The 24355-nt window shown below is 41.0% G+C and overlaps 1 long non-coding RNA gene across 2 annotated transcripts; it reads right to left on the reverse strand.

Moving 5' to 3' along the window:
- Nucleotides 1-1932: 1932 nt before the first annotated feature.
- Nucleotides 1933-24335, reverse strand: LOC119567074. 2 transcript variants are annotated; one of them, XR_005226789.1, is made up of 4 exons: nt 24276-24335; nt 22036-22325; nt 12839-12909; nt 1933-2069 (listed from the first exon to the last, which is right to left on the reverse strand). It is a non-coding gene; the product is annotated as an uncharacterized LOC119567074 (long non-coding RNA). The 2 variants fall into 2 exon arrangements; XR_005226790.1 differs by having other exon boundaries at nt 22036-22130; nt 24276-24334.
- Nucleotides 24336-24355: the final 20 nt, after the last annotated feature.

The following is a 24355-nucleotide window of genomic DNA, read 5'->3' on the forward strand; positions in this document are numbered from 1 at the left end:
TGTGTGCCCCATCATTCATTGCTAACGGAAAAATGTCCCACTCTCCTTCATACCAGTTTACTTTCTTTTACCTTCCCTTTGCTTTCACCTTTTTCTTCAGACCACCTTCTCCCTGCAAAGCTTAGCTCATATAGCTTAGCTTTCTTCTTTAGAGTTTTCCTGTCCACACTTCTGATCCATGTCAGGATCAATACCACTGCAAATGATTATTTCATCAGCTAATGCTCTGGCCTTGGCCCAGACCGACTGGCTTGGGAACAGAAATTTGCTGCCATTATTTTAACAAGTTTCTCCCACAGAATTGTTCTTTTATTCTGGGATAATCCCCAGAAGCCATGGTTGCATGTGCTGACTGAAAAGTGGGGAATCTATTGATATTATTTTCCTCTATGAGCAAAACTGCTGTCTCATAGCAATAACTGAGGCAGAAGGCAACTACTGCTTATCAAGCTTATGTCAGGTTCACCAGCTGACAAATATACAGAGCTGGTGAAAAATATTACCATGTATGAAACAATTTGTTCCTGAAAAATATTGGTGATGTAACAGTGTTCAATTTCTATAATAGGAAGGGGGGGTGAAGATGTCATATGGAGAAAGAGGTATCCTCCGCTAAATTTTTAATTTAATTTTGTGCTGTTTGCTGAAATCCAAAGCCCAAGGAATCAGTCATCTCTGGCAAGGTTGATTTAGCAACATCCAGCCATGGAGCTTTTCCATTAGAGGATGTAATATTACTTCACCCCTCCCTTTACTTTGACCACTGGAGAGGAAGCATCTGCTGGATCTTAGAGTATGTCCTGGTGCTTGGAGGCTGGAGAAGTAGAGTGTAGAGTAGAGTATCCAAGGCCTGGGGGAGGGGGTTAAGGAGCAAAGGCCTGGATTGTTGCAGGCACTCAAGTGGAGAGGAAGACATTCCTTGCAATCTGTTCTCCCTACTCCATTGAATGCCTACCTGGGTTCAGAAACAATCTGGTGCAGACTATTTAAGTTTCTTCTTTCCTTAATGCTTAGCATGTGCAGGACCACTTTCAGATGGCAAATGTCTCTGAGAAAGTAGCAGCAGGGAAAGCAAACCAAAAAGCACTTTAGGCTTTTGTCTCCAAGAGAAGACTGAGCTTTTAATAAAACTGTCAGGACAGGTAGAAATCCATTTTATTTGTAATTTATGCATGCACAGTCTGAGCCCAATCCATTGATGGCCATGAGAATTCTGTATATGCAGATCTAGCCCTTTTTCTTCATTTCTGTCCCTTACATATTTCAGTTTAGCTATAGTTCATAGAATCATAGAATCATAGAATATCAGGGTTGGAAGGGACCTCAGGAGGTCATCTAGTCCAACCCCCTGCTCAAAGCAGGACCAATCCCTAATCAAATCATCCCAGCCAGGGCTTTGTCAAGCCTGACCTTAAAAACTTCCAAGGAAGGAGATTCTACCACCTCCCTAGGTAACACATTCCAGTGTTTCACCACCCTCCTAGTGAAAAAGTTTTTTCTAATATCCAACCTAAACCTCCCCCACTGCAACTTGATACCATTACTCCTTGTCCTGTCCTCTTCTACCACTGAGAATAGTCTAGAACCATCCTCTCTGGAACCACCTCTCAGGTAGTTGAAAGCAGCTATCAAATCCCCCCCTCATTCTTCTCTTCTGCAGACTAAACAATCCCAGTTCCCTCAGCCTCTCCTCATAGGTCATGTGTTCCAGACCCCTAATCATTTTTGTTGCCCTTCGCTGGACTCTCTCCAATTTATCCACGTCCTTCTTGTAGTGTGGGGCCCAAAACTGGACACAGTACTCCAGATGAGGCCTCACCAATGTCGAATAGAGGGGAACGATCACGTCCCTCGATCTGCTCGCTATGCCCCTACTTATACATCCCAAAATGCCATTGGCCTTCTTGGCAACAAGGGCACACTGCTGACTCATATCCAGCTTCTCGTCCACTGTAACCCCTAGGTCCTTTTCCGCAGAACTGCTGCCTAGCCATTCAGTCCCTAGTCTGTAGCTGTGCATTGGGTTCTTCCGTCCTAAGTGCAGCATCTCTGCTGGGAAACGTGAAGCTCTGAAAAAAAAAAAGTTATTGTAAGGATATTTAGATCAGGAAAGGAGCAAGGACATTTGTTCTCTTTGTTCATCATTAAAATCAAGCTCCAGTCTGGCAGAATTTACATTTCCCTTTGTCAGTTCTGGGAGACACTGTAAAATAAAAAACAGAAGACTGCAAATGTTAGGTTCACTTTTATCTAGGATGTGGCCCATGTGATCAGCTCTCTGTGCCTTCTAGCTAGTGGTCCCATTTGGTCTAAAATATATTACTGACACTTGTTATTGTCAAAGGCAAATGTTTAAGGCAAAACAATAAAAAAAATTGTAACACAGTGTCTGAATTCAGCGAGACTAGCAACGTGGAGAGGAAGTATGTGTGACCCCTCAAAAAAATTTAGCCCTTCCGGCTTTAGGATTTTACCTTTCAGGAGGGCAGACTGTAGATTTCTATGAAAATGGCAGTTTAGAAGGTTGAGAGAAATAGCAATGACAAAGACTTTAAATTCACCAGTTCAAAGACTTAAAGCTAAACACTAGCAGACAATATTCTGGACCTGAGGTAGAATAGAAACTCAGTGAAAGGACAGTTTTAGTTACTCCTGCTTCAAATGTATTTCTTTCTGCCACATCTTAAGGCAGAAATAGAATTTATTACAAACACCTGCTTGGAGCAGACTCTCACATAAATAAAGAGTAGCTCCATTGAAATCAAGGCAGTTACAGCCATGTAAAACTTGTGTAAGCGAGCAGAAAATAAAAAATTGCAAATGACCTGTGGTTTTAGAATTATTTTTTTATTATTTGGACTTCAGTCATTTTATTGACGCAAAGTATTGCAACATCTTTTTTCCTTCGTGTGTGGTACATGGGGTCAGAGAGAATGCAGACCATTTGAAAGGGACATTATATGATGTGCTTCATTTCTTCTATTAGGAAGAGCTAGGTAGTAAAAGGAATCACTTAGCCCTTTATTTAAATTGCCACCCCAATTGTACTTAAAATGCTGGTATTAGTTCACTCATTGTTTTATAACATATTGGGTTGGATGAACAATCTTATATTAAATTGCCGGATGTGATTGAGAGTTTCATGCATACACACCACCATCACCCTTACTGAGCATCACCAAGAACGCAAAACAGTTCTTTCCCCGTAGCGGGGCGACGACTCACTGCTGCGGCACCTCCTGCTGGTTGTTCAGGGCATCAGCTCTTTTCAGCCCCTCCCGGACCCCGGTGCCCTTCTAGATTAGGGTTCTTCCCCCTGACAGTACCCTCCTCAGTCTAGGTCTCCCCTCTCAGGGGAATCCCCAACCCCCTATCCCTCCCTTGCCTCGGTGGCTACTGTCAGTCATCATCTAGTCCCCACTCCCTGGGGCAGAGTGCAGTCTGTACCACTCATCATTGGCAAGGGGTGGGGAGTCAGACCAGCTGCCTCTGCCTAGGTCTGGGCTGCTCCTCTGCAGCCTTAGTACCCTTTCGTGGGCCTTTACCTCAGCCTGCAGCCCGGGGCTCTGCTAGGCTGGAGCTCTCCAGCTCCAGCTCCAGCTCCAGCTCCAGCTCCAGCTCCAGCTCCCCCTGCCCTGCCCTGCCCTGCCCTGCCCTGCCCTGCCCTGCCCTGCCCTGCCCTGCCCTGCCTCCTCAGCTTCCCAGGCAGCCAGGTCCTCCTCTTTCCATATAGCTAGAGAGAGTCTCTCTCTCCTTCTGGCCCACTACCCTCTTATAAGGGACAGCTGGGCCCTAATTACACAGGCTACAGCTGTGGCTGTTTTCCCAAACAGGCCAGCTTTCTCCCTCTCAGCCCTCTCCCAGGGATGTTTTAAGCCCTTCAAGGCATGACGGGGGCACTACCCCGCCTCACCCCTTCACACTGGTATATTTTTTTCATGATTCTTCACTTCTGGGCTCCAACCTGTGTCAGACAATGAAAGTTCCTTAGTGCCACAAGGAACATCTGCTGTCATGAGATTTCTAACCCAGTCTGAAATCAAAAGAGGCATTAAAAATTTTAATCATATTTACATTCATAGTCATGAGAATGGAACTGTTGAGGCTCACCCATCACTGCTTAAAGGTTTGTACCACTAGCTCTAATAAACATGAACTGGGCATTCCACTTCAGTGGCTCGTATCCCAGAGTATAATGTTTGCCTTTAAATATCAGCTCAGCCATTTGCAAAATGAACGTAAACCCCCAATCACCATTCAGACTCTCTCCATACCAGGAATCTCTCAGGAATCTTACGTTCAGGATCACTGTGATCCATTCAGGCTCTGCAACTGCAGCGACATAATTGAATCCTGAGGTCCATGACCCATGGTTGCCATGGCAGTAGAATTCTAGCTTGGGGATCCCCCTGAACAGCAGCTGAGCATTGGAGGCCGGGTAGTGACTTTAGAAGAGTCACTATCTCTTTGGCATTCTAATAGAGGGTGAGGTGGAATTGCCCTGATTCAGTGACAGCTGGGGAGACAGATTGCATTGGATGGCCCCTAGCTGTCAGACAGGAATAGTGGGCTCAGTGGGGCTGAAGACATCCCTTTTTCCAGGAATCTCCAGGTATGGTAAGAGGAACCAGTATTCCCCTTATTCCTGTGAATTAGAGGGTCTGAATTTAGCCTATAAAAACACATCTACAAATACGTCTGAAAACAATGTGATGTTCTCAAAGGCCTTCATCCAAAGCCCTCGAAGTCCTTGGCTATACACCTATTGACATCAGTGGGCTTTGGATCAGACTCATAACACACTAAGTTATTTCAAAAAATGTGAGTACATTCACTGAAGCACCTGACTTTTTGCTAGACATTCAAGCACGAGCATTGAGGGGAGTGAGAATAAATCAAACAGGTCCTCCTGGAAATCTTCAGCTGCCCATTTACAGTCCTTACTCAGAAGAGAATCAAATTGCAGATTTCTGGCTGGAATCCAGATCATACATTTACATTTATTTAGAGTGTTTTACTTGGGGGAAAGAGACATGTTTTTAGCTGTGTTCATGAGCAAACTGCAGTTTTGCAGATTTCATAGATCAGCATGGTGTTATAAAGATGTTTCAAACCCATGCAATAAACAGAACCTAATGTGCTGCTCATGCAGCTGAGTGTGACATGATAAACTACTAGAAATCCTGGAAATCCTGCTCATGGGGTAGAAATTCCAATATATTCCAAGTAATTCTACCTTTAAAATTCAACCTCCAAATTTAGAGAGCGAATTGATATCAGTTTGCAGAGTGGGTCAGTAGTGCTTCCTAGGGGTCAGAGTAATTGAGGCATGGAGCTGCACTGCCCCAGGTGGAGATCAAGGAGGGACTGTGACAAAGAAGATTCCACCTCTACCCCCTTTGGTGTAATATGTACCCCCAGAGATGCTAGGAGGGAACAATCCCATGATGCCATGAAAACAGGGATTGCTATTGTGTCTGGCCCTTAGCAGGAGGTATTAAAAAGGGAAGGGAAGTGCACCCCCTGCCAACCACTCCAGTGTAGCTCCTCTGAATTTGCACATGATACTTACATAGAATCATAGGGTTAGAAGTGGCCTCAGGAGGTCATCTAGTCCAACCCCCTGCTTAAACCAGGACCAATCCCCAATTTTTGCTCAGGATCCCAAATTGCCCCCTCAAGGATTGAACTCACAACCCTGGGTTTAGCAGGCCAATGCTCAAATCACTGAGTTATCCCTCCGCCCAGATCTCTGGAGTCAGTCTGGTTGTATATGTGCACAGAAACTGGAAGATTGTCCTCCTGATTCTCTGTTGCCCTGCCCCTCACAGAGCTGTTTATACCAGTGCAAAAAGGGTGTGGGAACAGAGAATCAGGACCCTTGAACTTTTTTTCCTGATTCCTATAAAAGCTGGCGGAAAAACTGGCTTTTGGACCAACTACTGCAGTCTGTATTCAGGTTACATTGGTGGTGTTTCCATGGGCCAGGACTCCAACATCAAGCCCTCTGCTAACATTGTTTTATTTATTTTGATCCTTGGTGGATACAAACTACCTAGTGGGTAGTTGCTTTGAACCTAGCTGTGTCACAGAGGAGGCTAGGAGAGTTAGTCTGAAAGATAAAATGTGCTGCTAGCAACATGTTCTTGAGTGCTGAATGTACTCTTCCCTTTGACTTTTAGCAATTTAAGCTCTAGGGGCTCACTTCTCCTCCTCAGAACACACAGTGTGTTTTTGATGGTTATTCTGCACTCCCTCTATCTACAGAAGTCCCCCAAAGACATCAAGAAGGGAATATTGAGTCTGTGTAGGAGTGGTTAAGGGAGGTTTTTACAAAAAATGGTAAAGTACCATAAACTCCCTTTCTGATGACATTCTAATGGAAAGCTTAATGCCTGGCCTTAAAGGATAGGATTTTGTTCTTTCTCTTTAAAAACTGTGCTAAATCAACAGGGAGAGAAAGATGGAACCAGAGAGAGCATCCCTTCTTTTGTGAAACTTTCTGACACTCATTTTCTTCCTGGAAATGTTCCTATGCCTTCCCACCCCTTTATTGGCAACTTGCTTACACCATTTGTCTGACCAGGCCCCTAATCCAGAGTTGTACGCCATGCAGGCAGATTGCTGTGCCCACACACAGAGCTCAGGGAAGTCAGAGGGGCTCAATGCAGGGTCGGCAGTGGCACAGTACATTGCAGGATCAGGGTCGTAGGCTGTTAGCTCTTTAGGGATGGACCTTTGTATTTCTATGATTATGGGGAAAGCGGTGGACATGATATACCTTGACTTTAGCAAAGTTTTTGATACAGTCTCCCACGGTATTCTTGCCAGCAGGTTAAAGAAGCATAGGCTGGATGAATGGACTATAAGGTGGATAGAAAGCTGGCTAGATCTTCGGGCTCAACAGGTAGTGATCAATAGCTTGATGTCTAGCCGGTCTTAAGCGGAGTGCCCAGGGGTCGGTCCTGGGGCCAGTTTTGTTCAACATCTTCATTAATGAGCTGGATGATGGGATGGATTGCACCCTCAGCAAGTTCGTGGACCATAAAGAGCTGGGGGAGAGGTAGATATGCTGGAGGGTAGGGATAGGGTCCAGAGTGACCTAGACAAATTGGAGGATTGGGCCAAAAGAAATCTGATGAGGTTCAACAAGGACAAGTGCAGAGTCCTGTACTTAGGATGGAAGAATCCCATGTACTGCTACAGGTTGGGGACCAACTGGCTAAGCAGCAGTTCTGCAGAAGAGGACCTGGGGATTATGGTGGACGAGAAGCTGGATATGAGTAAACAATGAGCCCTTGTTGCCAAGAAGACTGACAGCATATTGGGCTGTATTAGTAGGAGCATTGCCAGCAGATCGAGGGAAGTGATTATTCCCCTCTGTTCAGCACATCTGGAGTATTGTGTCCAGTTTTGGGCCTCCCTACTACAGAGAGGATGCAGACAAATTGGAGAGAGTCCAGTGGAGGGCAATGAAAATGATTAGGGGGCTGGGGCACATGATTTATGACGAGAGGCTGAGGGAACTGGGCTTATTTAGTCTGCAGAAGAGAAAAATGAGGGGGGATTTAATAGCAGCCTTCAACTACCTGAAAGGGGGTTCCAAAGAGGATGGAACTCGGCCGTTCCTAGTGGTGGCAGATGACAGAACAAGAAGCAATGGTCTGAAGTTGCAGTGGGGGAGGTCTAGGTTGGATATTAGGAAAAACTATTTCATTAGGAGGGTGGTGAAGCACTGGAATGGGTTACCTAGGGAGGTGGTGGAATCTCCATCCTTTGAGGTTTTTAAGGCCTGGCTTGACAAATCTCTGGCAGGGATAATTTAGTTGGGGTTGATCCTGCTTTGATCAGGGGTTGGACTATATGACATCCTGAGGTCTCTTCCAACCCTCATCTTCTATGATTCTATGAATTGGTATAAAGTGTCCTGTATGTGTAAATAATAGAGTCACAGAATTTAAGGCCAGAAGGGACCACCAGACCATCGAGTCTGACCTCCTGTACACCACAAGCCACCAACACTATCCAGCACCCACACACTAAACACAACATCTAAAATTTGACTAAATAATTATATTTTATTATTATTTTATTATTAACATCAGGCAGCTGAAGGAGCTCAATGGAAAACTCAGATGTAAGTGTTAAGAGTTTCAGAATTAAGTCATCATTGTCTTAGAGGCTTTTTAGATCCAAAGAAAAAAATATGGAAAGAGAGCAATACAATTATTAGATTCTATTAAAGTGTCGCTGCTTTCATATTTAGGTGAAACAGCAAATGTTTTTAATATTCATCAGTTCACTTTACAATTATAGCACCCTCATGAAAAATCAAAGAGGTATGAAATTAACCGTCTGTGTCTGGTACTTTAATGCATAGTTAGGCAGACAGATTCAAAATCTGACAAGAAAACAGGACATGTTATCTTGAGTAGTAATCTGTTATGTTAATAGTTCAACTGTGAGCCATGTTACAGACAACTGTATTCCAGCATTTCATGTTGAATGTGTTGTTTTGCATTTATAGTAAGTATCTGGTTTCATTGGTTGTTGTCAGTGTAGGCTGTCGGTTCATGCAGCAATGTAGGCAGCAGATTGGTGGTCCCTCATTTTTCTGTAGCTGTTTTCTATACAGCTCTGCTGTGCTAAAAATAGACGTGCTAGATTCTGCAGATCCCTTTTTAACCAGCGGTAAATGCATGTATCAGGTTATTTATCCATGAATCCATGAAAAATTATCTGTGTTAACTGCTGACTTTTATTTATTTATGACAAAAAAACAGAAAATATATTTTTAAAAAGCACTTTGATTTCAGTTGGGTAGCATTTTTGGATCATTTCATGGATAATAAACAGCATCTGGAAATAGGAGGAAAGGGCCTTCAGTGGAACCCAAGGAGCTTCAGTAGAATCCAAAGTTACTTTTATTCTCTCCCTTGACCTCATTTCTTTTTAATTGTAACAATGCACCCATCACAACTTGTCTCTGTGGTCATGTAAAACATGAACTATTTTACAATACATATGTTGCTATGAATGTAAATTAAACCATTAACAAATATAGTGTAGCAATCACCTCCACCAGGCAAAGGCCTGAGAAAACAGATAGGTCTTTCTCCATACCATACTCAGGGTCAGTTAGACTAGCAGTGAAAATGAGGTCTAAAATTTCTCTGTACTTTCCCACCACCCTCTAGATGTTCAAATCTAGAGACTGTTAATCAGAGGCATCAAGCTGATTTCAACTGTTATGATGGATGGGGGAGATTTTGTAGGCTTATTCTTTTTATTTTTCTTTATTAGCAGAACATTGTGATATTCATCCAGCATTAATTGCAGAGGGTGCTCTGTTATATTACATAGTCATGGCTTATCATTACCACTTATTTATGCAATATCACAATGAAACCATCACTAAGCAATGTTGAACCATCACATTAAAATTAGCATGTGCCTTTGATCAGCTCCATAGACTCCAGAAGAGCCTCATGTGGGGCTGCAAAAGAACATATGCAGCCAGACAGTATCACTGCTTTCCAGATATCTTTTGAACATCAGCTCTGTACTTTGCAAGGGAGGTAAAGAAGGACAAGTCTACTAAAATGAAAATAATCAACAAATCTCATCCTTTTGTACCTAACCAATTCACAGAGATTAATTTGGGGTTTGGGACTTTCTCACCATATCCACATAGCTTGTCTGTATATTCTAGTTAGCTGCATTTATAGTAAATAAACCTATGGATGGGCTTTGTTTTAGCAGTTTATCCTTTGGTAATTAGGTTGAGACAGGGGATTTAACAGATCAGCCCCTCAGGGGTTCTTATTTGATTGCCTGGGATGCATATGTTGTATAAAGGTGGGTTTTTTAGTAATTAAGTTTCTCAGAATTTTCCTTGAAGGTTTATAATCTAAAGCAGTGATACTGATGGTTGTTATATCTGCTAAAAGGCTATGACTCTGTCTCTGTGTGTAATAGATGCAATGTTTGGTTTTGAAATAATTTCTTGCTTCATGTATAATCTCATTAAATGGAGAGGATTGGCGGTTCAAAAGCCTGTGTTATTTTTTCATTGCTTTTATGCTTGGCCAGGAATTTTGTTTAGCCAAAAGATTTATTTTTTTTTCATTGCATATTCCAATGATAAAGAGACCTAAGGCAAATTAATCAAGATTTTCCAAAGTTAAAAAATAAGTTTTAATTAGCCAGTGGATATGATCAGAGATAACTTATATATGTCTGTTTATATCTCAGCATACTTGGATGGCAGTGGTTTCTATTGCAAAATACGATAATATGTCATTCAGTGACATTTTGGAAAGTGCTGGATAGAAAGCAGTCCCTGTGGTTTGGCAAGATTTTATTTTACTTAGGCCTATTTCTCATTTTGCTGACTATATATTAAGCAGAGTTGACAGATAAATACTATGTTTTACTTTCTTGGAGATTATAGAGTGACATGCTTTAAGGTCTGACATGGCTGGTGAAGTAGATTAGTTAAACCACTATTACATTTTAGTGGATTTTTTTTTAATTTGGATTTTCCAGAATCATCATCTTGCTTGTACAGTGCTTTTCCCTTCTGTAAACTCTTGTAAAAACTGAAAGTCAGGTGACTTGCTGGATAAAATAAGATTGTCACATCTAGACTAGAGTTTCCATCTAATTTATGCTTATGAAACAAACAAGTTTTGGTTCTGCCTTTTAGTCTATGCTGTTACACTAACTACTGAATTGTGGCACAACTGAAAAGACTCAGCTTGACTTCTGTGCTGAGTGATCACTTGAAACATAGTAAAATTACTAGTAGTTCCAGTTTTTTTAAGAGATGGGTAATATATGGGTAAAACAAAATCCCTCTGCCCACAGAACATATACTGAGTCTGGGCAAACCCTTTAGCGATTTTGGAAAAGTTAGTTTTGCATAATGTTTTATTATTCTAATTTATGCATGTCTCGGCTCTTCTAGGACCAGCTGGGAAGTGAAACAGGCATGTCAAAAGATCGTGCTTAAACCTTTTCTTATGGTATATTTGGCCTAATCAAAAGCAAGGAGCACTAGAAATTTCACGTGAAAGTTTCCAGCCCAGTATCATAAACCCACATGATTGGGATGAACTTCGGAACAACTGTGTCCTAAACTTCTGACTTTGTCATTAACTTCAAAGGGAGCAGGATTGAGCCCCAATATTTTTTCTCCTCTGTTAACATCATGCTGCCTGTTTTCCTTGTTCTCTCTGGTAATTGAAATATTGCACACACCCCTTCTTTTGGTGAGGACATAATAGCCCACCTTCATCAGTTGGTCTTGTTAAGAGTTGGTATGGCAACCCCCATTTTTTCATGTTCTCTGTATATCTATATCTATATCATTAATGTATTTTACACTGCATGCATCTGATGAAGTGGGCTTTAGCCCACGAAAGCTTATGCTCAAATAAAGTTGTTAGTCTCTAAGGTGCCACAAGTACTCCTCGTTCTTAGTTCTGATTCTGATCTCACACCTATTGGAGTTACACAGGTTATCAGTGGGTGTAACTAAGATCAGAATCAGAGCATTATGTTATATTGTCCTAAAACCCATGGGAAAGTGTTTAACTAGGAAGCCTCTTACTCAGATCTAAGAAGCCTGCCCCAAGAGCAGGTCTAGGCCACACAGTGGTAAATACTCTGGCAGATGGTTTATGCTAGATTGCTTCCACCAGTGCTAAAACAGCTGTGAGAGAATTATCAGCTGTGGTCTAATATTTTCAGTGAACACATGGCTATGGAAGCAGGGCCGATTTTTTGCTTAAATGGCCAATTCAAAGAATAAAAGGATTTGACTGATTATGTAGAAATGTACCTTCAGAGATGCTTTGTTTCTCCGCTTGTTTAGGGTAAAGGGATAGTTCAGTGATTTGAGCATTGGCCTGCTAAACCCAGGGTTGTGAGTTCAATCCTTGAGGGGGCAATTTGGGATCCTGGGCAAAAACTGGGGATTGGTCCTGCTTTGAGCAAGGGGTTGGACTAGATGACCTCCTGAGGTCCCTTTCACCCCTGATCTTCTATGCTTTCAATTATGAGAATCTTTTAAGGGAAAGGAGAGAAAGTGTTTCAACTTTGACCATATTCTAACATCCCCACCAAGGTCTGCACCTTAGGTCACAAACTGCAGTAAGAGTACAGTCTATTTTTAAAGGGTTAATAAATAATTAATAGATGTTTTTAAGGATGTTACAGGCATGAATAGTGTTCGTGGAATAAGTAGAAGGAATTCAAGTTAGTAAAAGTACAACGATCTTGGGGTTCTCTAAACAACAAACCAAATGACTGATCAAGGAATAAAACTTTAATAAAACAAATGGGAGGGTGCCTCTGGTGAACTGCTGCACACAGCCATGTGGTGTTCCCAACCCCTGCCTTCAGGGCACATCTCCAAATGCTTGTATTCATAATACTGTCCCTTATGACGGAGCATCTCTAAATTATAATATTCTACAAACATATCTCTACAATAAGTAGAGCCGGTGTAAGGAACTGCAGAAGACTTTGTTATAGCCTAGCTAGGGAACTTCCGCTTTCTCGGAGCCAACAGGTTACTGTAGAACATAAAAATCCGGCTATAACCAGCTTCAGGCCGGTTGTGTTTGCCCTGCATGGCCCTTTGCCAGGTAGCAAAAAACCCCTTTAAAAAAGTACCTAATTATATATTCATGAGCTGTTTCTGTGCATTGCTTATTATGGCTTACTGGTCACCCCTTTGTCAGACTCCATCCTAGGCAGAGCTCCAGTGCGCTGGGTTCCCCGCCTCCGTGACAGCAATGATTGGAGTCCCCGTTGCGGGTGTGTCACTTACCTTCATTAAAGCCAATAACTCGCTGCCTTGCTGCGTGTAGGCCTCGTTCTTTCAAAGCATTCCTAATAGGCCTGCAGCCAAGCACAAAACAGCCGGTCAGGAATTTTTTGACAAATCATTTTTTTCATCAGAAAATGCTGGTTTGTTGAAACCAAACTTTTCCATAGGAAATGCTCATGCTGATGAATTTCTCACCTCAAAAAAAAGAAAAAAAGTTTTGACAAGAAAAAGCTTTGAAATTTTTGAAATGCTTCATTTCAAAATATCTAGAACAAAAAATTCCAGTTTTCTGGTTTGAACTTTTTGTTTTAAAATTTAAACCAATACTGCTAAATGAATAAAAAAACAAATACTCAATTCGAACGGAAAAGATTTGCAATGATTGACATGTAACATTCTTATTCACCCAACCTTTTTTTTTTTCTTCCAGATTTTCTGTTCATGAAAATTTGTGAGATTTTACCATGCTGTCCTAATTCAAGACAGGAACATTTCTTGAAATCTCAAAAATGTTTCTGGGAATGGAAAAAATGTTTCATGCCCTGCTCTAGCTTTAAGCAAGCTATTAACTGGAGCTGGCAGAAAATTTCTGAATTTCAATTTGTCAATGAAAAAATGAGAGGAATTTTTCACAACAGTTTTGTGCAAAATTTTCATCCCATTTTTCAACCAGCTACAGAATTAATCTTTCCATTGGCTTAACTAGGCTTTGAATCAGGCTCATGTCAGCAACCAAAAATAGAGCTCGTGTATTTTCAAGCAATGATTAATACACTGAGTTGGATTTGACTTTGTTTTTAAACATCTTTTAAGAAGTTTTCCATGCATAGACTGAAAATCCTCTCTGAACTTTCACAGCCATTCCAAGAGCAACTGTATAGCTGTCAAGGTTCCTTCCCCACTTTGAACTCTAGGGTACAGATGTGGGGACCTGCTGGAAAGACCCCCCTAAGCTTATTCTTACCAGCTTAGGTGAAAAACTTCCTCAAGGTACAAACTTTGCCTTGTCCTTGAACCCTATGCTGCCACAACCAAGCGTGTTAAACAAGGAACAGGGAAAGAGCCCACTTGGAGACATCTTCCCCCCAAAACTATCCCCCCAAGCCCTACACCCCCTTCCTGGGGAAGGCTTGATAAAAAATCCTCACCAATTTGCATAGGTGAACACAGACCCAAATCCTTGGATCTTAAGAACAATGAAAAAGCAATCAGGTTCTTAAAAGAAGAATTTTAAATAAAGAAAAAGTAAAAGAATCACCTCTGTAAAATCAGGATGGTAAATACCTTACCAGGTAATCAGATTCAAAACATAGAGAATCCCTCTAGGTAAAACTTTAAGTTACAAAAAGACACAAAAACAGGCATATACATTCCATTCAGCACAGCTGTTTTACCAGCCATTAAACAAAAGGAAATCTAACGCATTTCTAGCTAGATTACTTACTAACTTAACAGAAGTTCTGAAGAGCATTCCTGATCTGTTCCTGGCAAAAGCATCACACAGACAGACAGATCCTTTGTTTCCACCCCCCCTCCAGCTTTGAAAGTATCTTGTCTACTCATTGGTCATTTTGGTCAGGTGCCAGCGAGGTTATCTTAGCTTCTTAACCCTTCACAGGTGCAAGGGTTTTGCCTCTGGCCCGGAGGGATTTTATAGTTCTATATACAGAAAGGTGGTTACCCTTCCCTTTATATTTATGACAATAGCCAATAAACCCATCTATAGAACATAACATAAGAATGACCATACTGAATCAGACCAGTGGTCCATCTAGCCCAGTATCCTTTCTTCCGACAATGGCCAATGCCAGGTGCTTTTGGAAGGAATGAACAGAGCAAGTAATCATCAAGTGAAAAAAACTAATGCGGTCTTGGGATCCATCAGGCAAGGTATTTCCAGTAGAGATAAGGAGGTGTTAGTACCATTACACAAGGCACTGGTGAGACCTCATCTGGAATATTGTGTGCAGTTCTGGTCTCCCATGTTTAAGAAGGATGAATTCAAACTGGAACAGGTACAGAGAAGAGCTACTAGGATGATCCGAGGAATGGAAAACCTGTCTTATGAAAGGAGATTCAAAGAGCTTGGCTTGTTTAGCCTAACCAAAAGAAGGCTGAGGGGAGATATGATTGCTCTCTATAAATATATCAGAGGGATAAATACCAGGGAGGGAGAGGAATTATTTAAGCTCAGTACTAATGTGGACACAAGAACAAATGGATATAAACTGGCCATCAGGAAGTTTAGACTTGAAATTAGATGAACGTTTCTAACCATCAGAGGAGTAAAGTTCTGGAATAGCCTTCCAAGGGGAGCAGTGGAGGCAAAAGACATATCGGGCTTCAAGACTAAGCTTGATGAGTTTATGGAGGGGATGGTATGATGGGATAGCCTAATTTTGGCAATTAATTGGTCTTTGACTATTAGCAGTAAATATGCCCAATGGCCTGTGATGGGATGTTAGATGGGGTGGGATCTGAGTTACTACAGAGAATTCTTTCCTGGGTATCTGGCTGGTGAATCTTGCCCACATGCTCAGGGTTCAGCAGATCGCCATATTTGGGGTCAGGAAGGAATTTTCCTCCAGGGCAGATTGGCAGAGGCCCCGGGGGTTTTTCACCTTCCTCTGCAACGTGGGGCACGGGTCACTTGCTGGAGGATTCTCTGCACCTTGAAGTCTTTAAACCATGAGTTGAGGACTTCAATAGCTCAGACATAGGCAGGGGTTACAGGAGTGGGTGGGTGAGATTCTGTGCCCTGCATTGTGCAAGAGGTCAGACTAGATGATCATAATGGTCCCTTCTGACCTTAAAGTCTATGAGTCTAAGTGATCCATCCCTTGTCACGCATTCCCAGCTTCTGGCAAACAGAGGCTAGGGACACCATCCCTGTCCATACTGGCTAATAGCCATTGATGGACCTATCCTCCATGAACTTATCTAGTTCTTTTCTGAACCCTGTTGGCCTTTACAACATCTCTGGCAAGGAGTTCCACAGGTTGTGTGAAGAAATACTTCCTTTTCTTTGTTTTAAACCTGCTGCCTATTAATTTCATTTGGTGACCCCTGGTTCTTATATTATGAGAAGGAGTAAATAATACTTCCTTATTTACTTTCTCACACCAGTAATGATTTTATAGACCTCTATCATATCGCCCCTTAGTCGTCCCTTTTCAAAGCTGAAAAGTCCCAGTCTTATTAATCTCTCCTCACATGGAAGCTGTTCCATACTCCTAATCATTTTTGTTGTCCTTTTCTGTACCTTTTCCAATTCCAATATATCATTTTTGAGATGGGGCAACCACACTTGCACGTGGTATTCAAGATGTGAGCGTAACATGGATTTTTATAGAGGCAATATGATATTTTCTGTCTTATTAACTATCCCGTTTCTAATTATTCCTAACATTCTGTTTGCTTTTTTTGACAGCTGCTGCACACTGAGTACATGTTTTCAGAGAACTATCCACAATGACTAAAAGGTGTCTTTCTTGAGTGGTAACAGCTGATTTAGACCCCATCATTTTATATGTATAGCTGGGATTATGTTTTCCAGTGTGTATTACTTTGCATTTATCAACATTGAATTTCATCTGCCATTTTGTTGCCCAGTCACCCCGTTTTGTGAGATCCCTTTGTAACTCTTTACAGTCTGCTTTGGTCTTGACTATCTTGAGTAGCTTTGTATCGTCTGGAAATTTTGCCACCTCACTGTTTACTCCATTTCCAGATCATTTATGAATATGTTGAACAGTAAAGGTCCCAGTAGAGACTGCTGGGACATTACACTATTTACCTCTCTCCTTTCTGAAAACTGACCATTTATTCCTACCCTTTGTTTCCTATCTTTTAACCAGTTAACGATCCATGAGAGGACCTTTCCTCTCATCCCATGACAGCTTACTTTGCTTAAGAGCCCTTGGTGAGGGATCTGGTCAAAGGCTTTCTGAAAATTGAAGTACAGTTTACACTTGTCCACTTGTTGATCCACTCAAAGAATTCTAATAGATTGGTAAGGCATGATTTCCTTTTACAAAAACCATGTTGACTCTTCTCCTACAAATCATGTTCATCTATGTGTCTAATAATTCTATTCTTTACTATAGTTCCAATTTTTCCCTGTATAAAAGTTAGGCTTACCAGCCAGTAATTGCCATGATCACTTCTAGAGCCTTTTTTAAAATTGGAGTTACATTAGCTATCCTGCAGTCATTTGGTACAGAACCTGATTTAAATGATAGATTATATACCACAGTTAGTAGTTCTGCAATTTCACATTTGATTCCTTCAGAACTCTTGGAAGTTGCCTCCAAAGGTTAGACTACTAGAACCAACAAGCCTCCTACTGGAGATGGAGCTGTTCACCCTTTTTCAGAAATGTCCCTTTGGGCCCAGAGGAGAATTCTCTCCTTGCTGTAGCATGTAAGATCCTTGTAAAGGACATTCTATTATGCAGCTGAAACAAACTATTCCTTTTTCCCACATAGGCTTAAGAAGAGACAGACTGCATTTGTACTGTATGCTAGGGGTATGATTCCCCTGTATGTGTACACGTACTCAATCTATCTCTCACTGACCTAGAGTAAGTATAAAGAACAGTGTAGCCACAGTGGCACAAGCAGCAGCAGCAGAGGAAAGGCTGAGCCATGGGTGGGTATGTACTTGGCATGGCTCAGCCATGCCTCCAATGCCATTACCTGGGCTACTGCATCTACAATGCTATTTCTTCTACTCATGCTAGCTCAATGCAAGCTGGCATAAGTACATGTACATGTGCAGGGGACTCACACCCCTCGCTTGAAGAGTAGATGTAGGCACAGGCAGTAAAGAGAAAGTGTTACAGGTTCTTATCTAATGTAATTTGAATGAAGTGATTAGAACTACACCAAGGATGAAGCTGTCTCAGAGCCACTAAGACAAATATACACTTAGTGTTCCATACTTACCTATATCCAAGCATATACAATAAGTATTCCAGGCCAGATACTCAGCTGGTGTAAATCAGCATAGCTCCATTGAAGTCAACTGAAGCTAGATCCTGGCCTGGAGGATCCTGGAGGATCTCTCCTTCTACATTCCAGAGTACTCCCCACAAATCACGTCAATATGGTAAGACCAATGTAGCCTTGCTGACATTGGTTGCCAGCACTCATCTGCCCTCTATGTCTTAATGGAGGAGACTACATAAAAACCAATTCTGTAAGGTGCTGGGATCCCTAAGCTTTCACTGAAGTCAACAGGAGTTGAGGACACATGAATTTTGAATGAGGAGCTCAGGCCCTGGCAAAATCAAACCCTAATACTGCCTCAGGTGTCATTAACTTTTCATGTACCTTTCGTTGGGATCATCCTCAGTTCAAGGGGAAGCCTGTGGCTTAGTGTGGCTTCCTTAAACTTGGTGGAAGCCTGGCCCTGAGTGCCTTTACCACTTAGCCCATGGGATAGGTGTTGTGTGAAGGGTGAAGGTGGCCCTGCAGAGGAGGGGGATGTGACGGGTTGGGAACAGAGACCCCCTTGGGACTGCCACATGATGTGCTGAGACTACCTCTGAGCCTGTTTTCCCTGGCAGCTTGGGACTTCAGTACCCTGTCTTGTTGAGCCAGACACGCTAGCCTGCTGCAAACACAGACCCAGGTCTGAACCATGTCCTCCAAAAGCTGCAGACTTAACTGAAGATGGCTTAGAAAGTGCTCCTGTCTCTAGCACCCAGATACCCAGTTCCCAATGGGATCCAAACCCCAAATAAATCCATTTTACTCTGTATAAAGCTTATACAGGGTAAACTCATAAATTGTTCACCCTCTATAACACTGATAGACAGATATGCGCAGTTGTTTGCTCCCCCAGGTATTAATTACTTGCTCTGGGTTAATTAATCAGCAAAAAGTGATTTTATTAAATATAAAAAGTAGGATTTAAGTGGTGCCAGGTAATAACAGACAGAACAAAGTAAATTACCAAGCAAAATAAAACAAAACCACGCAAGTCTAAGCCTAATATAGTAGGAAACCAAATGCAGTTAAATCTCACCCTCAGAGAGTTCCAATAAGCTTCTTTCACAGACTAGACTCCTTCCTACTCTGGGTCCATCACTCCCCTCCCACCGCCCCCCGTAGTTGCTGTCCTATGTTCCAGTTTCTTTCAATCATCTCTTTGGGGTGGAGAGGCTATTTCTGAGCCAGCTGAAGACAAAATTTAGGTGTTTCCAGGTCCTTTTATATTCTCTCTCTTGTGGAAACCCCTTTGTTCTCCTGTGCAAAATCACAACAACAAGATGGAGTCCGTAGCCACCTGGGCAAGTCATATGTCTATGGCTGATTGAGCTTTTTGCAGGCCAATGCCATTGTTTACATGTTAGTTTGAACATTCGAGGAAAGCTCAGATGTGGATTGGCGTCTCCCAAAGTCCATTGTCAGTTAAGTGTTTCTTGATTGGGCACTTACTGAGAAAAGTCCTTTCTCAAGAAGCTGACCAAATGCTTCACTGAGGCTACTTAGAATCAAACAAGTACATAGCCAATAGTCATAACTTCAAATACAAAAATGATACACACATACAGACAGCCTAATCATAACAACCAAACTACAACCTTTCCATAGACACCCTACTTGGCCTCCTCTGTACAAGACCTGATGCAACCCTAGGACCTTGGTTGCTACAACGATCTATACGGTCACAGTTCCTGTCAATAATGTCACAGGGGGAAGCATCTATGATACCTCAGGAACACTGAAACCTGGGTTTCCACATTTGTGTGGGCTGTGAGCTAGTCATCCAGCAGTGAGCACTAATATAAAATATACAATATGGGCAGCCTCCAGTTCTCTGTATTACAGTTGACTGAAAACTTTCTGTCAAAACTGGTTTTCAACAGAAAACTGTGTTTTCATCTAAATGAAATTATTTTTGCAAAAATTGTCTGCTTTCCTTGGAAAATGTTGATATTCTTAATTAAAACATGAATGCACCCAACCTAAAATATTTTGATTTGGATATGCTACTGTGGTGTCTCTAAGGAGTTGAAATTTAGTTGCCTCATGTCCCCATTCTCCTCTATGAGCCAGGCTTTCCAAGCAGACTTCATCTCCCATGATGCACAACTTCGCCCTCACCAAAAGGAAAGGCCCTGGTGCATGATAGGTGATGTCTATAGAGGAGAATGGGTGCATGAGGCATCAGAACTATCACTCCATAAAAGCACCATAGAATTTCTGAATCAAAATGTTTCAGGTTTTGGCTGAAACATATTGGTTTTTGATCTTATGCGAAAGAAAGAAAGAAAGAAAGAAAGAAAGAAAGAAAGAAAGAAAGAAAGAAAGAATGAATCCCATTTTCTGACCAGCTCTATTCTGGATATTTCTATTTTCCTTATATTTTATTGAAGCTGCCTGTTGTCAATAATAACAAGCCCCACAGGATTGTAAAGTTTCATCCCCACTTTCTCAGAATTTGCTGCTATGTTCCCAAAGAAGGATTCTGTCCTTGCTGCAAGCATTTGAGGATCTTATGTACATGGTAGAACTAAACACATTTTTCTACTGTGAGCAAGTGAGCTTCTAAACTGTGTATATACCTTCCATGTTTTAATTCACAGTGAGCACAATTCACCATGAGTAAACCAGTCAGAGAGGTTTATCCACTGACAATGAAGTCAATGGAATCCTCATGCTCACAAGGGCAGTATTTGGCAAAGAGATGCCAAAAGATCCTAACTAGATTAAATGTTGATTTTAATGGATGTCATAGCTTTGTTTCCTGGACATTCTCATGTTATTCCCAGTTTAGCCATTGAGCCATTGAGTGACCTGTGACAAGACACTTTATTTCTGTGTCTCTGTTTCCCCTCCCACTCTTTGTCTATTTAAGTTGTAAATTATTCATGGCATGGTTTTCCCCTTACTATGTCTTAGTACAGTACCCAAAACAATGGGACTCTGCTCTCTATTGAGGCTTCTAAGAACTACCCTCAGGCCAGTAATAAATAAATAATTATTATCCGAGGTTCTCAAAGCCATAGTTGTGTTCAAACAAAACATCTACACACCTGGAAATGATAAAAAAATTAAAATAAAGATTAATTCTTCTGTCAGTTATGCCTGTGAAACTTCATTGTTTTCAATGACAGCAGAATTTAGCCCCTAATGTTTAAATGAGGAATGCCCCTGGTTTTGTTGTAGTTACCAGAGCTTCATTTGGAGATTATTACCCAGCATTCTGGATTTCCAGCACTAATTATTGGTTTGTTAATCTGTGCTACACTGCAGGATTTATGAATTCATTGTGCCTCAGTTAATTCCTTCTCTATTAAAGCCATTTCTTTATTTGCTTTATTCATTTTTTTCATACTCACCCAGCAGTTAGGTTTTTGAATCAAGATTCAGCTGCAGTGTCACTGCTGGTCAGGTCAAATATTGAGTATTATACAATAAATAGGAAAAATTAATATTTGCTTGCCTTTTGGTCTTTCTCATTCATACTTACCAGATTAATATTTTGTATAGAATTTTACATTTGGACAATATGATCGCCTATGATCTTAAAAGTTAAAAAGCCAGATGGTTTTGAATTCCGGTAATCCTCAGTCGTGCTCAATAGAATAGGATTTCTAGTCATACATTTACTAATTATCTCTGTGCAGCACTCTAGGTAAATTTTGACACAAGTACTTTAATAACGTAATTAAAAATGTATAACAGGATTAAAAATGAATTTAAAAGATATCATACAAAATTTCAAATTTGGAATACATTAAATGACTGGATTAAGGCACACAGTTTTAAAGGACCTGTAGTTAGTAGATTACAGGCATGTTTTGGACACTACTAAGACGTCATGAAAAATAATGCTAGCTTCAAATCAAGGAAAAAAATAGATCTCATAATCTCCTGGGGATTCATTCATAGAGAGGACACATTTACTTTTGTTAGTATTTAGCACACTCTTGGTATCATACAAATAATGATCATATTTATTAATGGGCACGAGAAGGCAGTAGTAAAGTGGAATAAAAGAAGCTATTAATAACTTAGAAGTTGAATTTGAGGTAATGGAGAAAGAAAATCAGCTGTTGGAATGTTTTCAGCATGCTGTTATGCCTACCTTTCATAGATTCTTGTAGTTATGTGGTTAATCCATGTATTAATTCATGGTTAATCCATGGTTAAGGTAGGTCATTTGTGTACCCTTTTGTTACTCACCAATAGTATATTCATCCTACTTTGCTTAGGTCATGTACATTGGTATCACTTAGCAGGTGTGCAACCCCCACACGACGCAGACTTCCTGTTCAACACTGCACAGGGAGTGGAAGGCGCAGTGTAAGGATGGACTGTGTGGAGCATCTGCTTCTGCACAGATTCTTCCATGTTCTTCCTCTATCTTCAGGGAGCAGGTGTGTAAAGGTCCACAGAGGCTGCTTCAGCCGCTGGGCTGACGTCGCTTCAGTACAGCAATTCTGCAGACTTGGGGAGGAGGGTCTGGATTGGGCCTAAATTCCCATTTTAATGTCAAGGTACAAAATTAGTAAATAAGAACTGGAAGGTTTGATGCTGCCTTCTTTATATACTATTAACATCCAGTATCTCCTACAGGAGCTTTAGGTGCACAGGAATGGAGGATCAGAACATGAAAGATAAAATAAATAAATGAAGACAGATCGATTAAGCGCTGTAGCTATTTATAGTTGGAATATTTGAATATGTATTCTTTAAGTATGCTATTGCAATGCAGACTCCTTGAGAACTCCCTTTATAATTTTTAATAGGTCAGACAGGTCTATTTAGGGAAAAAAACAAGCTGTTTTTAATTCTGCCAGCTTTCTATCTTGGGGCTGCCCTTCATCTGTGTATGTAACTGCTGTGTGAATCAACAGCAGTAAATGACCCTAAGCCTGTAAAGTCACACCAGGGCCCAAATATACAGAAGGGTTTAATTAGAAATTGCCAATGATAACAGACAAACATCTGTAATAAAACATCAAAGACAAAATGCATTTCAAGTGACAAGTGCCAAAAAACCCATGTATAATTTATAATATTACTTAACATGCAGAACATCTTAGTTATTCTATTACCGTTTCCTTCCTTCGGGTGTCTCTTTGTGCCTGGGTGCTTTTTTGTACTGAGCAATGGCAATTCACTCCTTCTTTTCAGAATGTAAATGACTGAAAAATCCCTTTGTAAAAATACTTATCTTGAAACACTGGCTGAAACAAAAACCCAATCATTGTGCAAGTGAGATGGATTCAGTCTTTCCTGACTCTGAAAATTTGTTCCAAAGGCTCTTATATATTGCCTACAAGTCAGTTTTAAAAATGATGATCCAATAAAGATTCTGAGGAAAATTGGAAAAAAAAATAGTACAATGTGTTTCTTTAAAATGATTCCTTTTCACTGACTTATTTTAAATTATAACATTTTGCTGCGAATGTAACTCTTGTGAATTTGAGAAATTAATAGCTCTTGCTAGGACCAGATGCTCTGGAAATTTCCCACAAAGGCACCAGTTCAGGAAATCATTTTAAGCCAATGCTGAGCTATAGGAATATCTTTCAGTTCCATGGACTTCAATGGGATTTAAGCATATATTTAAGTGCTGTCCTGATGGTTTCCTGAATTGGGGCCATATTTTTCTATGTAATTTATTACTAATCTCTGCTCATCCTACCTTCCAAATCACTGGTTTTGTCAAGCATGGATCTCTATAGTATCTAAGCACACTTATTTTTTTAAAAATCACGTCTTGGTTGTCTGCTTGAGGGAAAAATAATCTTATAGTGTACATATAGTGTAGGATGATAGGGGAAAAAGAAAATGGTGTGCATGACAATAACTCCTTTCTTGGGGGCCGACTTTCTCAAAGCTCAGTGTCTTGTGTTCAGTTCTAATATGAGCTCAGTCTGATCTCCAGCAATAGGGTGTTTCTCTGCCAGAGGCCCTCTACTGAAAATGTCCTTCCACAGCCTCGTGAGAGATTTATGCTTGTCTCCATCAGTGATAGTGTTCTGCAAATCAAAGTGTTCTTAGATGATTGCACAGAGAGAGGCGGTCCCTGAGGTAGCCATATGCTATTCCACTGAAGACTTCAGAAATTAAGACTAGGACATTAGACTTGATGAACAGTTTGATGTGGAGCCAATTCAGACCACAGTTATCATGTCACTGAGCTGTCTTTCTCAATTCAATTTTCTACATGGCTTATATGGAAATACTAAAAATCAGGCCAAAACAGGACTGTAACCCAACTTCCCTCCCCAGCTAAAAAACCCCTAAGAGGATGTTTTTCAAAATCCATGGTGGGGTGGGCAGGTGTTGCTAGAACCTTCTGCAGCTTTTCAACCCAAATTCCCCTAATAACGTTTGCTCAAAGAGAGTTTAAAACAAAGAACTATAATATCTTCAAAAGGAAAAAGAGGACATTAAAAAAATGTGATACAAACCTTCAGCAAGTCATTTCACATCTCTGTGCCTCTGTTTCTCCTTTGAGTGTCTTGTCTATTTAGACTGAAAGCTCTTCAGG

The sequence above is a fragment of the Chelonia mydas genome, chromosome 9 (genome assembly GCF_015237465.2).
Source record: "Chelonia mydas isolate rCheMyd1 chromosome 9, rCheMyd1.pri.v2, whole genome shotgun sequence".
Lineage (NCBI taxonomy): Eukaryota > Metazoa > Chordata > Testudines > Cheloniidae > Chelonia > Chelonia mydas.